Genomic DNA, 17570 nt, shown 5'->3' with positions numbered 1-17570 from the left:
GACTGACAGAAACAGAGAGAATGACAGGCACATGTATGTGTGACAACCCACCCTCATGGAGACTAAAGCCTTCTCAGGAGACCTAGAATGCTCAGGAGACAACATTAACCCATTAATAAGGCTCCCATGATCCAATCACCTCACGTTAGGGAATAATTCCCAAACACGAACCTTCGACGGATGGACTGTTAATCAAACCATAGCAGGAAGAAATGAGCATTGAGCTGGAGAAGAGAAACCTCTTCCTTTGATATAGAAGTAGAAATAGTGAGGACGAATACATGTTTAGATAAGTTGTAAGCTCACAGGTTCAAAGGTCAGATGGTTAGGGAGTTCATGTCTGATAGCCTAATTTCTAGAAACAAACTTAAGGATTATAATCATCACTGGCATTGCAGCAGAGAGGGAGTAAGGACAGGTCAGCGCCATGGGCTGATGGTTAAGATGGCTGGACCCAAAGTGGTTGACTATGCAGCTCGAATACTAAACCTGGTAGACTGAGAAACTCCCTGGGCATGCACGTGTGTGTGTGTGTGTGTGTGTGTGTGTGTGTGTGTGTGTGTATGTATGTTTCCAAAATCCTGAAAGGAAGGAGAGATGGAGAAGAGACTGCTTTGTGACCAGTTCCTGGGGCTGGGGGTGTTTTCTCCTCTCCCTCTCTCTCTGGGGAGCGCTCACACTTGCTAACCAAAAAAATTAAAAAGGATCCATCTTTACACTTAACACCTTTAGATTGTGAAGTGTAAATGTGTAAAGAAGCCCTTGTGAGAAACAGAAGAGATATCTGAGCAAAAATAAATAAGAGGTTTATCAAACAGTAAAAACCATACCACCGAGGGGGTCAAACACGTGCACTGGTGTGTAATGCCTGTTAGTAAGACTCAGCGTTCGCAGGCGTGCGTGAAGAAGGCACGGGCTGGGTTTATCAACAGTGGGGAACTGACAGGATGAACAGAGGGACGAGAGTCTACAGACTTTGAAATGCTAGAATTTAAGAGATTCATCGCAGATCTAGATTGGGAAAGAAAAGGAAGGAAACCACCAGAAGAGTGATGAACTGGGAGAAAAGAGGAAGGCTTAAGGAAAAAAGTCTCAATGAGTTTGAAGAGCAGATCGACAGCGGGAACATGATAACTCTAAGAACCGGCGCTGATCATCAGATCTTGGAATACTCACATTTACTATTCTGGAGAGGAGGGTACTCCAGTGTCCAGATTCAGCCTTATGTTTGGGTTCTTGAGTGGTAGAATGACTTTGGGGGTCTCAGGGCTCAAGATCAGGTTTTTGGATGGGCATCCATATGAATGACACATTCCTGGGTGAATTTGGAAGGAGCTGGAGCAAAAAGGAGAGTTGTGAGTCATACCATAGTGCTCAATGATGCAAGTGTTGGCGTAGAATATGGGGCGAATAATGAAAAGATGAGTTTTAATTCAACTCAGAGTTTACGAAGTGTTACTCACACATATGATTTCACTTAATCTTTACAACCTATGAGGTAGACGTGACTATTCATCTAATTTTACAGGTAAAGGAACTAAGATTCAAATTAGGGCTTGCCAAACAAAAAAAAAATCACTGAGTCAGTAGTGCCAGACCTGGATTTTTTTTTTTTTAATATTTGCTAGAGCGCACAGTGCTTACTGGAGAGAGAGAGAGAGAGAAAGTGAGAAAGTGCCCAGCAAAGGAGAATGGCCATGCCGCTATCCCTTCTTCTCCAGGGATTGTGGGCACACATGCATATTTGCCCAGTGTGTTTTTAAAACCACTGGGTCCAGGACTCCAACAGAGCAGTCAGCCAAACAGGATCCAGCTGCCTTAACCACCATGACACAGGCTGGCCCCAGAGCTGGAATTTAAATCTACATTTTCTGCCTGCAGATCTTACTTTCTTTCCAGAGTAAGATGCTCTCTTACTTAAGGTAAAATTTTACCTTTTGACATACACATTTCACATAGATATTCTAAAGACATAATGTCTTAACCCAAACAAAAGGTAGTATAAGTGTGAAATTTAAGACCCATTAGTAGGCAAGGGGTGTTTTTCTGAAGCTAGAGGTCAGAGAGGATGTATTTTCTCCCATTTGTGCCAAAGAAAGCAAATAGCTTATGTATTTGCATCAGTCAAACCCCACCTCAGCTGCCACAAGGTTCAAACAAACAAACAAACTGACCCTAAGCCACACCATAGTACTTCTTGATATTCTATTTAAGTGGATTATACCTGGGTTAAAAAGTCAGGCGAGGGACCAGCAAATGGCATAATGTTTATGTCATTGGACTCCCACATAGTGACCAAGTTCAAGTCCTGGACCTGACGGCTTGAAATTCGGCCAGGTGTGTGCACATGTTTGCTCAAAATACTGAAAGGAGAATGGAGGAGAAGGGATTGTGGTGTGGCCATCACCCTGGGGGATGATTTCTTGCTTTCTATCTCTCTGTCTCTCCAGAAAGCACAAGTAGCAAAAATCTTTAAAAAGAAAAGCACAACAATTTGACATAAATTTTTTAAATTAAAAAGAGAGAGAGGGCCCAAGAGATGACCAGTGTGGACAAGTGGATGGAGTTCAGACAGCATTCCTCCCAAATGCTTGACCTACATAAGCTCCTCACCAATTCTTAGAGTTGAATTGGAGAAAGAAAAAGGAAACACCTAAAGTTTCTGCCACTATAGCAGAATTCAAGCAAGGTTTGAAACCCTACTTGAATGATATAACATAGAAGTTAAAGTTCTTTGACTCCTAAATTTGAGGTCTTAAGTTTATACTGCTAAACTGCCACTTACGCTGTTTGTCAACTTCATACATTAATGTCTTGATTTCCAAAAGACCAAAATCTGAGACCAGAAGCTGTCTTGCATCCTTGGTCTCCTTCAGTACTTAGTGGTCACTTTTTTTTTTTTTTTCTTGGAGAGGTTTTTGCTATAGGGCTCTTGCGCTCACCAGAAAGATAGAGAGAGACAGAGAGACGGAAAGCAAGAAATCACCCCCCGGGGGGATGGCCATGCTGCAATCCCTTCTCCTCCATTCTCCTCTCAGGATTTTGGGCACGCATGCACACACACCCGGCATGAGTTTAAGCTACCAGGTCTGGAACTCAAACCACAGTCGACTACATGGGAGTTCAGCGACATAGCCATTATGCTAATTGCTGGTCCCAGTGGTCACTCTTTCATCTAAACAGATGCTTGAACACCCCAATTTCCAGAACGGCTTAGTTCCTGAGCACACATCTGTGAACAAAACTGAGAATGTTCCTGATCTTATGGACTACAGTCTAGAGCGGGAGATGGACAGTATTAAACAAAATAACCACATCATAGGGTAGTGGTAAGTGTAATGAAAAACATGCATCAAGGCAAGAGGGCTGCCCACTTTCCAACACGATATTTGCTCAGTGCGATTATTGAGCTGAATTCCCTGGAACTCATGCTCTTTGAAGCATTGGCAATAATTTCAACAAACGAATTACATTTTCTTAAGAAAGCCAAAATAGGCAAATGAAAGAAGTAAATATTGACATAGAATTCATAAATGAAACAAACCAGTCAGAGACTGCAAAGAAGACACGGATAAGTCTAACTTGTGAAGTGCTACAGCATCGTGATGCAAAAACACGGGCTTTGAATCTGAGTTTGTGTTTCTTATCTTTCTAGTTCTGCTGACTTGGGAAGTAAGTTACTTCACCTTTAGCTTGTCTGAGACTGTCTTCTTGTTAGTTATTGCTGGAGGGCATGTGCACTTGCTACAGAGAGAAGAGCAGGGGAAAAAGACCCCCAGTGGGGCATGGCCACACCGCAATCCCTTCTCCTCCATCTCTCCATCCTCTCAGAACTTGGGGCATATACGCACACATGCTGGCATGTCTTTCAGGCTGCCAGGTCCAGACTCGAACCACACAGTTGGCTCTGTGGGATCCAGCCACTCTAACCATGCTGCTTGCTGGACTAAGTAATTATTAGAGGAGTCTGTTCCGCACACAGCAGTATGTTTCACAGCATCATTGACCATCCTCTCTATATGAGGAGACTTCACAAAGTTCACTGAAAAAGGGACCAGCAGTTAGCGTAATGGCTATGTCGCTGGACTCCCATATAGTCGACTGCGGTTCGAGTTCCAGACCCGGTGGCTTAAAACTCATGCCAGGCGCGTGTGCGTGGGTGCCCAAGATCCTGAGAGGAGAATGGAGGAGTGGCGTGGCCATCCTTCCCGGGAGAAGATTTCTCACTTTCTGGCTCTCTCTGTCTTTCTGGCGAGCACACGCGCCCTATAGCAAAAACCTCTCTTAAAAAAAAAAAAGTTCACTGAAAAATAGATTTACAGTATAAGTTTATTTTGGAATAAAAAAAAAGAAAATTAAAATCCACGCAGAGTTTTTTATGGTATGCACTTTCCACGAACTTTGTGAAGACCCCCTCATAATAGTTACTCCTACTGGCTTTTAGGAGTGAGGTAGCATAGACCCCCTCTCTGTCACCAGTTGTGCCGACGCTCTCTCATCACACCCATGGTTCTTGCTGTTCTATAATTATTTACCACAGCGCATTGCAGGTACATTTACAGACCTCTCTCTTCCGCAACCGCGAGCCCTTTAAAGACCTGAGACGTGTCTCACTTTACGTTTTCATTACAGAGCCCGAGGCAAACTGGGAGAGCAGGTGTTTTGCTCATCAAATGAAGAAGTGACGCGTCGTCAGTGTGTAATATCCGTGGAACACCCTGGCTCTCCTGGCCGGCCTTATGCTAGCGCTTTCACATACTTCGAGCTGTCCTTGTTAGTAGTTTCAGTGAAATAACTGGAGATGTACACCTAATAGAAACGCATATGGGACAAAATGAAAGGGAGAGTCGTTGGAGGGAAACTTGTTTGCGGAGAAGGGCTTCTAGCACCTCCACATCACGTATCAATTGGCCACGTGTTTCTGCCCCGTGTAACACTGGCTTTGGGATCTTGAATAAGTTCCTTGTGGAAAGACAAAGATACAGTCGGGAAAAGGCTTTGCCCCATCAAACCATGTCTATTTGTTCCTGTTTTACATTCACCTCCCACCCACAACTAAATTCTGAAATGTGCATGACTGTTATTTTCTCGAGACCATCTGAATGAAACATGATCTTCCTAAAGCTGAAGATTTCCCAGAAGAATGCCCTGAGAAACTCACTCAGAAACTTCTCCAGTGACATTCCAAACCCTCAGTTAATTCTTCTACGAGCAATTAAAACCACAAAGGTTGGAAGTGGCATTGCAGGAAAGCAGGCGGGCTGCAGCATAAATATTTCCCTCCATGTGGACTAAAGCTTGCTTGCCTCTTAGCACTGAGAGGGCCAGGGCTGGTGGGAACGCGGCAGCTGGGGCCCACAATCTGAGCCACACACCTCCCCGGGGAGCTCTGTCTTTTAAGGTGCCATAGGGATCAGCTAATGAGGCCAGCCTGAGGTCCTCGGGTCATGTGTGAGAGGAAACAACCCAATCTTCATGGGAAAATTATGCAAAAATGAAAATAGCCGGAATATACAAGTATTATCTAGCACCCTAGGGAGATTGTTAAGTATAGCCTGAAAGAGGGGGGAAAGGCTGCCTAAGGGGGGGAGATAATAAAGAAAAAAAAGAAGAAAAACTGGATTAGATGTTTAGACCCAGCTGTGTTAGAATATTCCAGTGTGTGTGTCACTGTCTGTCTCTGGGCCTCAGCCTTTCATTGGATATGTCACTCCCAGGTACTGTGAGGCACTTCCTAGGACTGAAATTCTGGAGTTCTGTTTTTTAAGTAAGTCCCCTGGGTAAAAAGCAAAATATATACACAAGAGAGCTTAGAATAATGTTAATTTTTAATGTATTAAAAGTAATAACAATAAGTCAGCCAGTGGTGTGATGGTTAAGGTGGCCAGACCTCACATGGATGAGTGCACAGTTCAAGTTCTGAACCTGGCAGCTTGAAAAAACAGGGCACATGTACATGGATGCCCAAAATCCCAAGAGGAGAATGAAGAAGAAGAAATTGCAGCATGGCCGTTCCCTGTGACTTCTCACTTTCTCTCTTTGTCGCTGGCAAGTGCACAGGACCTATAGCAAAACTAGGGAGAAGAAAGAAGAAAGAGAGAAAGATGGGAGGGAGAGAGAGAGGGAAGAAAGAAAGAGAGAAAGAGAGAAAGAGAGAAAGAGAAAGAAAGAAAGAAAGAAAGAAAGAAAGAAAGAAAGAAAGAAAGAAAGAAAGAAAGAAAGAAAGAAAGAAAGAAAAGAAAGAAAAGAAAGAAGGAAGGAAGGAAGGAAGGAAGGAAGGAAGGAAGGAAGGAAGGAAGGAAGGAAAGAAAAAGAAAGAAAGAAAGAGAAAAGGAAAGAAAAGAAAAAGAATGGAAGGAGGAAATATAAATAGGGGAATGTGTCGCTATTTGGTGGCTGATTTCTACCCCAAAGAGACTCCCACCCCGACACCAACTCAGAGAGAACAAAATGAGCAATATTAGATCCTCAAAAAAGACTGGATGTAATGAATCCTTTGTGACTATGAAGCCTTTGCTTTCTCTCTTTTTGAAAGTTTATTCATTTGTTTTTTTCTATGAGAGAGAAAGAGAGAGAGAGTAGCAGGCACCCCCAACTAGGGTCCTCATGCCATGATCAGCCCCCAGTCTCAGCCAGCCTGCTGTGCACAAAAGGGTCCCAGAATGCAAACGCAGGACCTTTCCCACGTGAGTCCAAACATGCCACCACTGTGCCACCACCTGGTCTTTATGAAGCCTTTTCTAATCTTCCCCCTCCCCAGCCACACAAATATCCCCCCTATGGTTTCCCACTTGCCCAGGCAGAAAGAAGCATTCTTTCTTTCTGTTTTTGTTTGCCCCCCTTCCTTTTTTTTTTTTTTTTTCTAAATGGAAACAAACAAAACAAAACATCAGATTACAGGCATCTTGTAACTTTTTCGCTAGTTGTCCTAACTGGACTAGGGTGGTCTAGAACAACAGCTTCTTGATAAAAGGGATTGTGTCTTGTCTCCTTCCTTATTCTCAAGATCTACTCAGCCCCCAGTCCAGCTTCAAAAAAATGTGTACTGAGTAAATGGGGAAATGAATGAACCATTGTGTGGAAAAATACATTGGAGCACAGGAAAAAGGGCGAGTGTTTGATGATAGATTACCTTTCAACGCCTTTCCAACTCGGAGAATGTTAACCTTTTATCTATCCAAGTAATGAAGCTGTTTCGTAAGGATCCGTGTGCTTTTGTGACTGTGCGCTCCCTTACTTACCCTCATCACCTGTTTGTTGGACTTCCACTTCTTTCAGTTACACGTCTGCCTCGCTCTCCTCCAGCACTAGGACATCAGCATTCTCAGGTTAACTTCAATCTCCAACCCTCTTCCCCTTTACACGTACTGGATACGGTATTCTTTGTTCTCTAGTCTTCAGACGACAGGTTGGGAGAAAAGCATCTTTAAAACTGATGTTTAAATTGCCTAGGAGATGTGCTTTTCTTTATGAAGTTCCCTTTAAGCAAAGATGTGGTTGCAATTAATTATAGACCAGTCTTCATGATACTTGTATTATTGGGTGGAGGTGTTTCTGCCTACTGGCTAATTAATCATCGCAGACCTACTCAGCTTTTCTTCCTGTCTCACCCCTACTCTCTCCAGACCCCAGCCCTGCTTAACTTTAAGAAAGATGGTCTGATTCTGTCCTAGTTTATTATATTTTTAAAAATCTGCCAGAGGGCACCTGGCTCACAAGAGAGAGAGAAAAGACTGATAGAGGGAGAGAGGGAAACAACACCTCCCCCACCCCATGGGGAATGGTCACAACACACTCTCTTTTCTTCCATTTTTCCATTCTGTCTGGATTTTAGGTACACATGCCCACTGGACTTGTATTTTAAGCTGCTAGTCCAGAATTCGAACTGCACAGTTGGGCATGTAGGACCCAGCTCTCTAAACTACTGGACCACAGGGCCACTCCTGATCTAGTTTATTTTTGTGTAGTGTTGATCTAGATTAGAATTTGTTTTCTTATTAATCAGAACCAGTGTCTAGATTTCAGAGTTGTCTGACAGAGAAAATGTGGAGAAGTGGAGGAGTGCTCCCAACTTTGATCTCAGAAGAAGCAGGAAACACCTGTGTCTTTATTTAAGAAGGTCCTGCAAAAAGCTGGCTCAACCTAGAGGGATTTAGCAGTTACTTCCACACACTCAGTGCTGGAATTTTCCCTCTCTTCATCCATGCCTAGTGAGGATCATGCCACACTTCCTCACAGACGACACACCTGCCTGCGGCTGGGTGGTGTATTGGTGTGATGGAGAGTGACGAGGTGTTACATTTGCCTCCGGCCCCTTTATTTTTACGAACGCAAACTCAAGGTGGAGTGGCTTAACCATATTTACACAGAAAACTGATGGCAAATTCAGGAGCGGAATCCACGTTTTTCTTTTCGAAGGCATTTTTTCAAACAGCTCCCACCAAGACTAAAAATCTAATTTTTTTTTCAAATTACTTATTATGTGTTTCCAATTTGTGTCCAAAACGCTAACATGCAATGAGACTCATGGTACATTACCATAACACTTATAGTGATATATTTGGTTTTCAGTTTAGTTCCTAATCCCCAGTAAAAAGTAGAGTCCCGAGAGGCTTGGGTCCACGGGGATGCTCAATTTCTCAGAGATTGGGCATGAAAATCAGGGAAATGGCAGGACAACCTTTCTAAGTCTGTGTTTTGAAGAGCACTCATGATCTGTAAGATTCTAATTATAGGGAAGAAAAGAGACGCTCTTGGTCAAATCAATCAAGAAATACTAAAACAGTTTTTGAAAGTTATTTAATTTTGTTTATTATTTTAAAAGACGGCTACAGAGCACCTGTGCTCACCAGAGCAAGACAGAGAGACACACACACACGGAGAAAGTGAGAAAGCAAGCCATCGGGTCAGAGACTCAAACTGCAGGCAGCCATGTGGGAGCACATTGCCTTAACCACCACACCACCTGCTGGCCTCTAACATAAACATGTTTACATGGATTTTTGTGTCCAGCTTAGTGGTATATGTGGTAGCAAATTGGACTACAGTGCTGGAATCCACATATTTAGCTGTGGATTTGTTTCTCCAGTCAGCCTGAGAACACGCTGGACACATGCACATGTCCCCACGTGCCCATGTGCCCCAAATCCTGAGTTGGAGGCTTTCAGGAAGGGGATCATGGTGGGACAAGACCCTGATGAGGATGCTACTCCCTCTCTCATGTACGTGCTCTCTAACATGAGTGACATAAACATTTTTGGGACCAGCAGATGGAATAATAGTTAAGTCGCTGGACTCCCACATAGTCAACTGCAGTCCAAGTCCCGGACCCAGTGGCTTAAAACTCACACTGTGAGTGTGTGCATGCCCACAATCCCAAGAGGAGAATGAGGGAGAAGGGGTTGTAATGTGGCCATCCCCACTGTGGGGTGGTTTCTCACTTTTTGCCTCTCTGTCTCTATCTCTCCGGCAAGCACAAGCACCCTAGGGCTAAAATCTCTATAAATAAATAAATGAAAATAAAATAAACTTTTTAAAGCCCTAAAAACAAATAAATGGATTTTTAAACTTTTGATCTGCAAAAGAACCCATGAAGAGGATGAAAAGACAAGCTACAGATGGAGAAAATATTTGTAAACCATATATCTTATAACACTCTCGTGTACAATAAAGAACTCAAAATTTGACAGGAAAACAAGTACAATTGAGAAATGCGTGAGAGGCATAAAAAGACATTTCATCAAGATGAAGTGGGGCCAGGTGTTGGCACAGCAGTACTGCAATGCTGTCCACATGGGAAAGGTCCTGAGCTCATGTCCCAGGACCACCCATGGCACAAAGATACACACTTGTGCCCGCTATCTGGGCTGGCTGAGGCTGAGAATGAGTCATGGTGTGAAGACCCTGTTAGGAGTGTCTCTCTCTCTCTTTCGTGGAAGAAAAAATTATAGAGAAATCAAAAGTAAAGAAAAGAATCTGAAGAGCATGGAAACAAAAACACAGATGATGAAAAGACACAGGAAAAGATTTGTTGGACATCATTAATCATTAAGAAAATGAAAACTATCCCTGCAATGAGATGCCACTATGCACCCACTTGAATGACTAAAATCAAAGAGACATGCAATATCAAGTGCTGGCAAGGATGTAGAGAAACTACAGCTATTGAACACTGCTGATGGGAATTTTAAAAATTACAGCTATTTTGGAAAATAATTTGGTATATTTTAGAAAGCTAAAAACTATACAACCCAGCAATCATGCTCTTGGCATTTATCCTAAAGCATATGTCCTCACAAAAATATGTATGTGAATGTTCATGGAAGCTTTATATTTAGTGGCTAAATATTGGAAATAATTTTAATATCTTTTTAAAAATTATTTATTTAAGTTTTTTTTGTTTATTGTTGTTCTTCAGTTTGACCAGAAAGAGACAGGGAGAGAGGAGGAGAGTGAGAAAGCAAGCCACCGGGTCTAGGACTCAAACCATGGTTGACCATGTGGGAGTCTAGCACCTTAACCACCATGTGACCTGCTGGTCCCTCAAATACCTTCCAATGGGTGAATGTTTAAATAAATGGTGGTATTTACATAGCATGGAAATGAATGGGCAACTGATACATGCAACAGCCTGAATGAATCTCAAGGGACTTAAGCTGAATGCAAAAAGAAGTCACCATCTAAAGGTCGCATACAATATGATTTCATTTATATGACATTCTCAAAATTACAGAGCTGGAGATCCTGAGCCAAGGCTAATGAGAGAGATGGATGTGACTCTAAGGGGGTAGTGGGATATTCCACTTGCAGTTATACAAGGGCATGTCCAAAAGCTCATGAGAGGGGCCAGCAGGTGGTGTAGTGGTTAAGGACTGGACTTCATGTAACTGACGATGATTTAAGTCCCAGACCCAGTGGCTTGAAAATCACACCAGACGTGAGTGTGTGTAAGCCCAGAATCCCAAGAGGACAATGGAGGAGAAGGAATTGCAGCATGGTCATTCCTCTGAGGGGTGATTTCTCATTTGTCCTCTCTCTGTCCCTTTCCAGTGACCACACATGCCCTGTGGCAAAAACCTAAAAAGAAAAGAAAGAAATTCATGAGAAAATGGAATTGAATTATGAATTTACTTTGTTGCAAAAAAATTTTAAATTCATGCATAATTTTTTCATAATATTCATTTTCATGACCTTTATGAAGACCCCCTTGTAAATCCGGGAGTAATCAGCATACAAATGGCACTTAAAGCCGTGAGACTGGATAAAGTCACTTTGGAATAAGTGAAAACAGAAAAGAAGAGAAATCCAAGGGCCAATTCTCGGCTCCTGATATATTTAAGGATCCACAAGAAAAGGAGGCAGCTGCAAAAGAAACTAAGTGGTGGCCAGAGTGTGTCAGAGTGGCCAAATTGGGGGGAATTTTCTCTTGTTTATATTTTCTTCGTTGTGATTTTATTACTTCAAAAATTAAAAAAAAATGTTCAAATACATTTTATTGGATGTGTTTTTGTTTTGTTTTGTTTTTGAGAGGTTTTTGCTATAGGGCATGTGTGCCCTTGCCAGAAAGACAGAGAGAGACAGAGAGATAGACAGTGAGAAGTCACCCCACAGGGGGGATGGCCATGCTGCAATCCCTTCTCCTCCATTCTCCTTTCAGGATCTTGGGCATGAATGCACACGCGCCTGGCATGAGTTTAAGCCACCAGGTCCGGGACTCGAACTGTGGTTGACTACATGGGAGTCCAGTGACATAGCCATTATGCCAACTGCTGGTCCCAGATGTGTTCTTAAACTCTTGGAAGACAGAGCAAGTTTTCAATTGCTTGTTCTGGGATTCTTTAGTGGGAAATTAATATTGAAGTAATTAGAAAGAGCTTATTAATTCAAGGACTACATTAGCTAAGAGACATGAGAGTTAATTGAGTTCTTGCAGTTTTTTTTTTTTTTTTTTCAGAGATTTTTGCTGTGGGGTTCATGAGTACACTAAAAGAGACAGAGAGACAGAAAGTGAGAAATCACCCCCACAGCAGGGATGGGCATGCTGCAATCCCTTCACCTCCATTTTCCTCTCAGGATTTTGGGTGCATGCACACATGTGCCTGGTGTGAATTTAAGCCACTGGGTCTTAGACTTGAACTGTGGTTGACTACGTGGGAGTCCAGCAATGTGACCACTATGCCATCTGCTAGTCCCTCTTGTAGTATATTTCTATATTCTTTTATATAAAGGTAACACAAGTAAAAAATCTAAAATGAATTACCAGATAACTTTCAGGGCTGTATTTTTCCTCCTCTAAATTCTAAGCTTCTTAAGGTCAGGGGTAGTATTTATCATTTTCTTTGCATAATGCCTTCCCCTTATTGAGGTTCCTAAGTATTTGAAACATTTAGGTCTGCTAAAAAAAAAAACAAATGCCCTTGCTAGTAACTAAGCCCTGGGCAGAACTTGTCTATACTTTTTTCATATCAAGATTTTTTTCCCTTTTATAGATAATTTTACAGATCATAAATTCAAATGCTCAGAGAACCTTCATAGTTATTTATTCTTATCCTCTCTACCAACCGTATCACGCTGAATTACTGACTCAACAGACCTTAGCCGAAACTGGCATTTTCCTAACACTAATAATATTTTCTATTTTTTAGATCCTGTCTGCCAAGAGCCTAAAAAAGTAGTGAAATAAATGGCTTTCCATTTCAAAGGCCAAATCTTGAAAGTTCACCACTGCATCATCCACAGTAAGGCTTTCTCCTTTCCCACCATACCTGACTCCAGCAGCTTTTCTTTAGCAGAGGCTGGGGGAACCTGGATTCTATATGTAGACAAATTATTTAATCTCTATTCTCTAATCACGCAGTCATAATGCCATATAATCCCACCACCGTAACCACCTTGTAAGTTTGCTGCAAATGCTAGAGACAAGGTTGATGAATGGATTTAGGACACATTGATGATTAAAGGCTACTGCCCTAATTCTCAATACCACTTACATATTAGTTTCTGGCTTTTTTTCTTTGCACCCATTTATGATCATTGCAGTGATTGCTTCCAAAGGACTAAAGCTGCAATTTGTGTCTCTAGGCATTCTCTTTCTCATGCATCACTCTAGATGATCAGCAGGTCTCTCTGCAACACCACAGCCGAAGCCATGTTTATTGAAGGCTCAGGACTAAGTGAAGACGCCAGTGCTTGTCTTTGAGGCTTTGTGTCCTGAATCAGCCAATGTCGAAGTAAATGGATGAACTGAGTACTTCCAGCCTCAAGCCTGTATTAGCTTAAGATCTGTGGCAGTATAATACCTAGCAAAGGGAATACTATGTATGAAGCCAGGGATAACTGAGAGAAGGATTTTGAACATACACACACTCATGCTCGGCATGATTTTCAAGCCACCAGGTCCAGAACTTGAACCAAGGAATCAGTCATATATGATCCAGCCACCTTAACCTCCATGCCACCTACGGGCCTCAGATTCTTCTTAATTCTTGAATATTCTTCCACTTGTCTTATAAGAAGGAATAGAGAGTTTTATCTCTAGGCTCCTGGCAAGCAAAGGAAACTGAGGCAGGGGCAACACTGCTCCCCGCCCCACTTCCAGGCTCCCAAGACCAGGACTCCATCCCCTAGTGAGGTAAGCAGGTTTTAATTTTTATTTATTTTTCTTTCTTTGCCCTTCCTTTTTGTTTTGTTAATACCTTGCTCTCCCATGTCCCGCAGAGTGGCCTTTGCTCTGTAGGAGTCCTCTAGTTCCATCTCTAGACCCCTGGCATAATATTTATTCCCCTCTCTTTTCTTTCCTCTTACATTATCCTCTCTTCCTCATCCTCCACCATGCCAGAGGGATTAGACAGATTTAGAAACACAGTTTTGAAATTCTCTAGTATTGTAAGATTCCCTGGGATCCTCCCTTGTACTGAACCACCTGTGAATACGAAGATACTGCTCTTCAGACACCTGAATAGAGTACACCTCTTGAGACCACATTGCTAAAAACAACAGAAGAGAGACTTCCACACACATCAATTCCCAGCAAAAGGGAAACACACTTGCTTCTAGTCAAAGAAACATTCTCCTAAGAGATATTCAAAAGTTAATACATTTTCCAATGGCTAGAAGTAGAAGAGCCTCAGGTCTGAATAAACCAGGAAATATGTGCCCATCAAAGGAACAGAGTAACTCCCCTCCATCTGTCCTAAAATCTGAGGACATTACCAAAATGTCAGAGAAAGAATTTAGAACATTCATGGTGAACAAATTCTTTAAGTTGGAACAGAAAAGAGACAATGAACTACAGGAGATTAGGAAATCCTTCCATGATATGAAAGAAGAAATAGACACTCTGAAAAAGAATCAGATGGAGCTATTAGAGATGAAGTTTGTAATTCAGGAAATCAAAAACTCTCTTGAAAGTATTAATTAGACCATGCTGAAGATCAAATCTCTGATGTAGAAGATAAAACTTCTGACCTAGAGAAAACCACCAAAGAAAAAATAACAAAAACAATGAAGATAATATATGAGAAATACTAGATTCCATAAGATGCTCAAACATCAGAATAACTGATATCCCAGAAAGTGAAGAAACTAATAACAGCATGGAAAATCTATTCCAAGAAATCCTGGAAGAAAATTTCCCAAGTCTAGAGAGGCACTCAAGAATCCAGACCCAAGAAATACAAAGGACCCCAAATAGACTCACCCCAGAAGATCTTCCCCAAGGCACATACTAGTCAGACTATCCAAGACCACAGATAAAGACATGATACTAAAACTGGCAAGAGAGAAAGGAGAAGTGACGTACAAAGGTCATCCCATCAGGCTAACACCAGACCTCTCAACGGAAACAATGCAAGCAAGGAAAGAATGGGAAGATATATTGAAAGTGTTAAGAGAGAAACAGTTTCAACGAAGATTATTATATCCTGCAAGATTATCCTTTACATGGGAAAAAAAGATTAAAATCTTCCCAGACAAACAAACCTGAAAGAATTTGCCAACACCATGCCAGCTCTTCAAGAAACCCTAAAGAAAGTTCTGTTCCAGGAGAACTAAAGAATTAACAGACAGAAACAAAGAAATAAAAGGCAGCTAAGACAATGGCCAACTTAAATGTCGGGATAGATCCAGTAAGATCAATAATAACATTGAATGTGAATGGATTAAATTCTCCAATCAAGAGACACAGACTGGCTGAGTGGATAAAAAAACAGAAACCCTCTATCTGTTGCTTACAGGAAACCCACCTCATGGATAAAGACATACATAGACTGAAAACGAAGGGTTGGAAAAAGGTTTTCCATGCAAATGGGAACCAAAAAAGAGCTGGAGTTGCAATACTAATTTCTGACAAAATAGGCTTTAAAACAAAAACTGTTTGAAGAGACAAAGAATGGCACTATATTGTAGTAAAAGTATAAATAGATCAAGAAGATATAACACTTATAAATATCTATGCGCCTAACACAGGAGCACCCAAATATGTGAAGAAAAGACTTAGATCTAAAAGGGGAGATAGACTGCAACACACTAATTTTTGGAGACCTCAACACTGCACTATCCCCTCTGGACAGATCATCTAGACAAAAAATAGATAAAGAGATAAAGGATCTAAATGAAATGGACTTAACAGACATCTATAGAACTTTCTATCCCAAAACCACGAGATACACTTTTTTCTCACTCTCACATGGAACCTTTTCGAAGATTGAGCACATCACGGGGCACAAAGCAAGCCTCTACAGATTCAAAGGCATAGAAACTATATCCAGCATCTCTGGCCATGAAGAAATTAAACTCAAAAATACTCAAATACATGAAAGCTAAATAACCTACTCCTGAATGACTCCCCTACTACTAAAGAAATTAAGACTGAAATCAAAAGATTCATGGAAGCCAATGACAATGAGGACATGAGTTTCCATAATCTTTGGGACACTGCTAAAGCAGTCATAAGAGGGAAGTTTATAGCAATTAGTGTACATAAGGGGAAGACGGAAAGAAGGTAAATGTATCACCTAACATCATGCCCTAGGGAATTGGAAAAGAACAGCAAAAAAATTTTTTAAAAAAGCACTCTAGGAGAAAGGAAATAATAAAGATACGAGCAGAAATAAATGAAATAGAAAATAAACGAACTATACAGAGAATAAATGAAAGTAAAAGCTGGCTCTTTGAAAAGATCAACAAAATTGATACACCACTAGCGAGACTTCCTAAGAAGAGAGAAAGGTACCACGTGAATCAAATCTTCAATGAAGCAGGCAATATAACAACAGACAAAGCAGAAATACAAAACATCATTAGAGGATACTATGAACAACTATATGCCAAGAAATAAGACAATCTGGATGAGATGGACAAATTCCTGGACACATACAATCTACCAGGATTGAGCCAGGAGAAAGTCTGAATAGGCCCATAAAAAGCCAGGAGATTGAATCAGTAATAAATAACCTTCCAACAAAGAAAAGCCCTGGCCCTGATGGGTTTACCTCTTAATTCTATAAAACTTTCAAAGAAGAGTTAATCCCAATTCTGCTCAAGTTATTTCTAAAGATCCAAAAGGGTGAATCTCTCCTTAATTCATTTTATGAAGCCTCTATCACTCTTATCCTTAAAACAGATAAGGACAGGACCAAGAAGGAAAACTATAGACCAATATCTCTGATGAATATAGATGCAAAGATTCTCAACAAGATACTAGCAAATCGTATTCAACAACTTATAAAAAAGATTATACATCGTGATCAGGCAGGCTTTATTCCAGGAATGCAAGGTTGGTTCAACATATGCAAAACCATAAATGTAATACACCATATAAACAGGAAGAAAGATAAAAACGATATGGTCATATCAATTGATGCAGAAAAAGCATTTGATAAGATACAACATCCCTTCACGGTCAAGATTTTCAGCAAAATTGGCATAGAAGGGTCATTTCTCAACATAAAAAAGCTATCTATTAAAAACCCATAGCAAATATCATCCTGAATGAAGAAAAGCTGAAAGCTTTCCCACTAAAAACAGGTACAAGACAAGGATGCCCACTTTCTCCACTCCTTTTCAATGTAGTACTGGAAATCCTTGCCAATGCACTCAGAAAAGAGGAAAAAATAAAAGGCATTCAAATAGGAAAAGAAGAGGTGAAACTCTATTCGCAGATGACATGATTGTATATATAGAAGATCCAATGGTTTCCATGAAAAAAATTCTGGAAATAATATAGGAATATAGTAAAGTTACAGGATACAAAATCGATATACAGAAATCTATAGCATTTCTATATATGAACAACAGGAAGACTGAGATAGAACTGAAAAAAGTTTTTCTATTTACGATAGCCACAAAAAGTATAAGATACTTAGGAATAAATCTAACCAAAGAAGTTCAAGATCTTCACAAGGAAAACTATGAGAAGTTAAAAAAAGAAATTGAGAATGACACAAAAAAGTGGAAGGACATCCCATGTTCCTGGATTGGAAGAATTAATATAATCAAAATGGCAATTCTACCCAAATTAATCTACATATTTAATGCAGTGCCAATCAAAGTACCAGACACATTCTTCACAG

General features: G+C 40.9%; 1 long non-coding RNA gene across 2 annotated transcripts in view; it reads left to right on the top strand.

The window, feature by feature from the left end:
* Positions 1-17570, top strand: part of LOC102475572 (uncharacterized) — a 78276-nt gene that overhangs the window by 54460 nt on the left and 6246 nt on the right. For both annotated transcript variants that reach the window (XR_333608.1, XR_001369629.1), the window contains one exon: positions 12645-12737. This is a non-coding gene — a long non-coding RNA (uncharacterized LOC102475572). The remainder of the gene's footprint in view (positions 1-12644; positions 12738-17570) is intronic.

This window comes from Tupaia chinensis, unplaced genomic scaffold (genome assembly GCF_000334495.1).
Source record: "Tupaia chinensis unplaced genomic scaffold, TupChi_1.0 Scaffold000070_1, whole genome shotgun sequence".
Lineage (NCBI taxonomy): Eukaryota > Metazoa > Chordata > Mammalia > Scandentia > Tupaiidae > Tupaia > Tupaia belangeri.
Note: the sequence above shows the minus strand (reverse complement) of the source record. Positions and strands in the feature narration are given on the sequence as shown.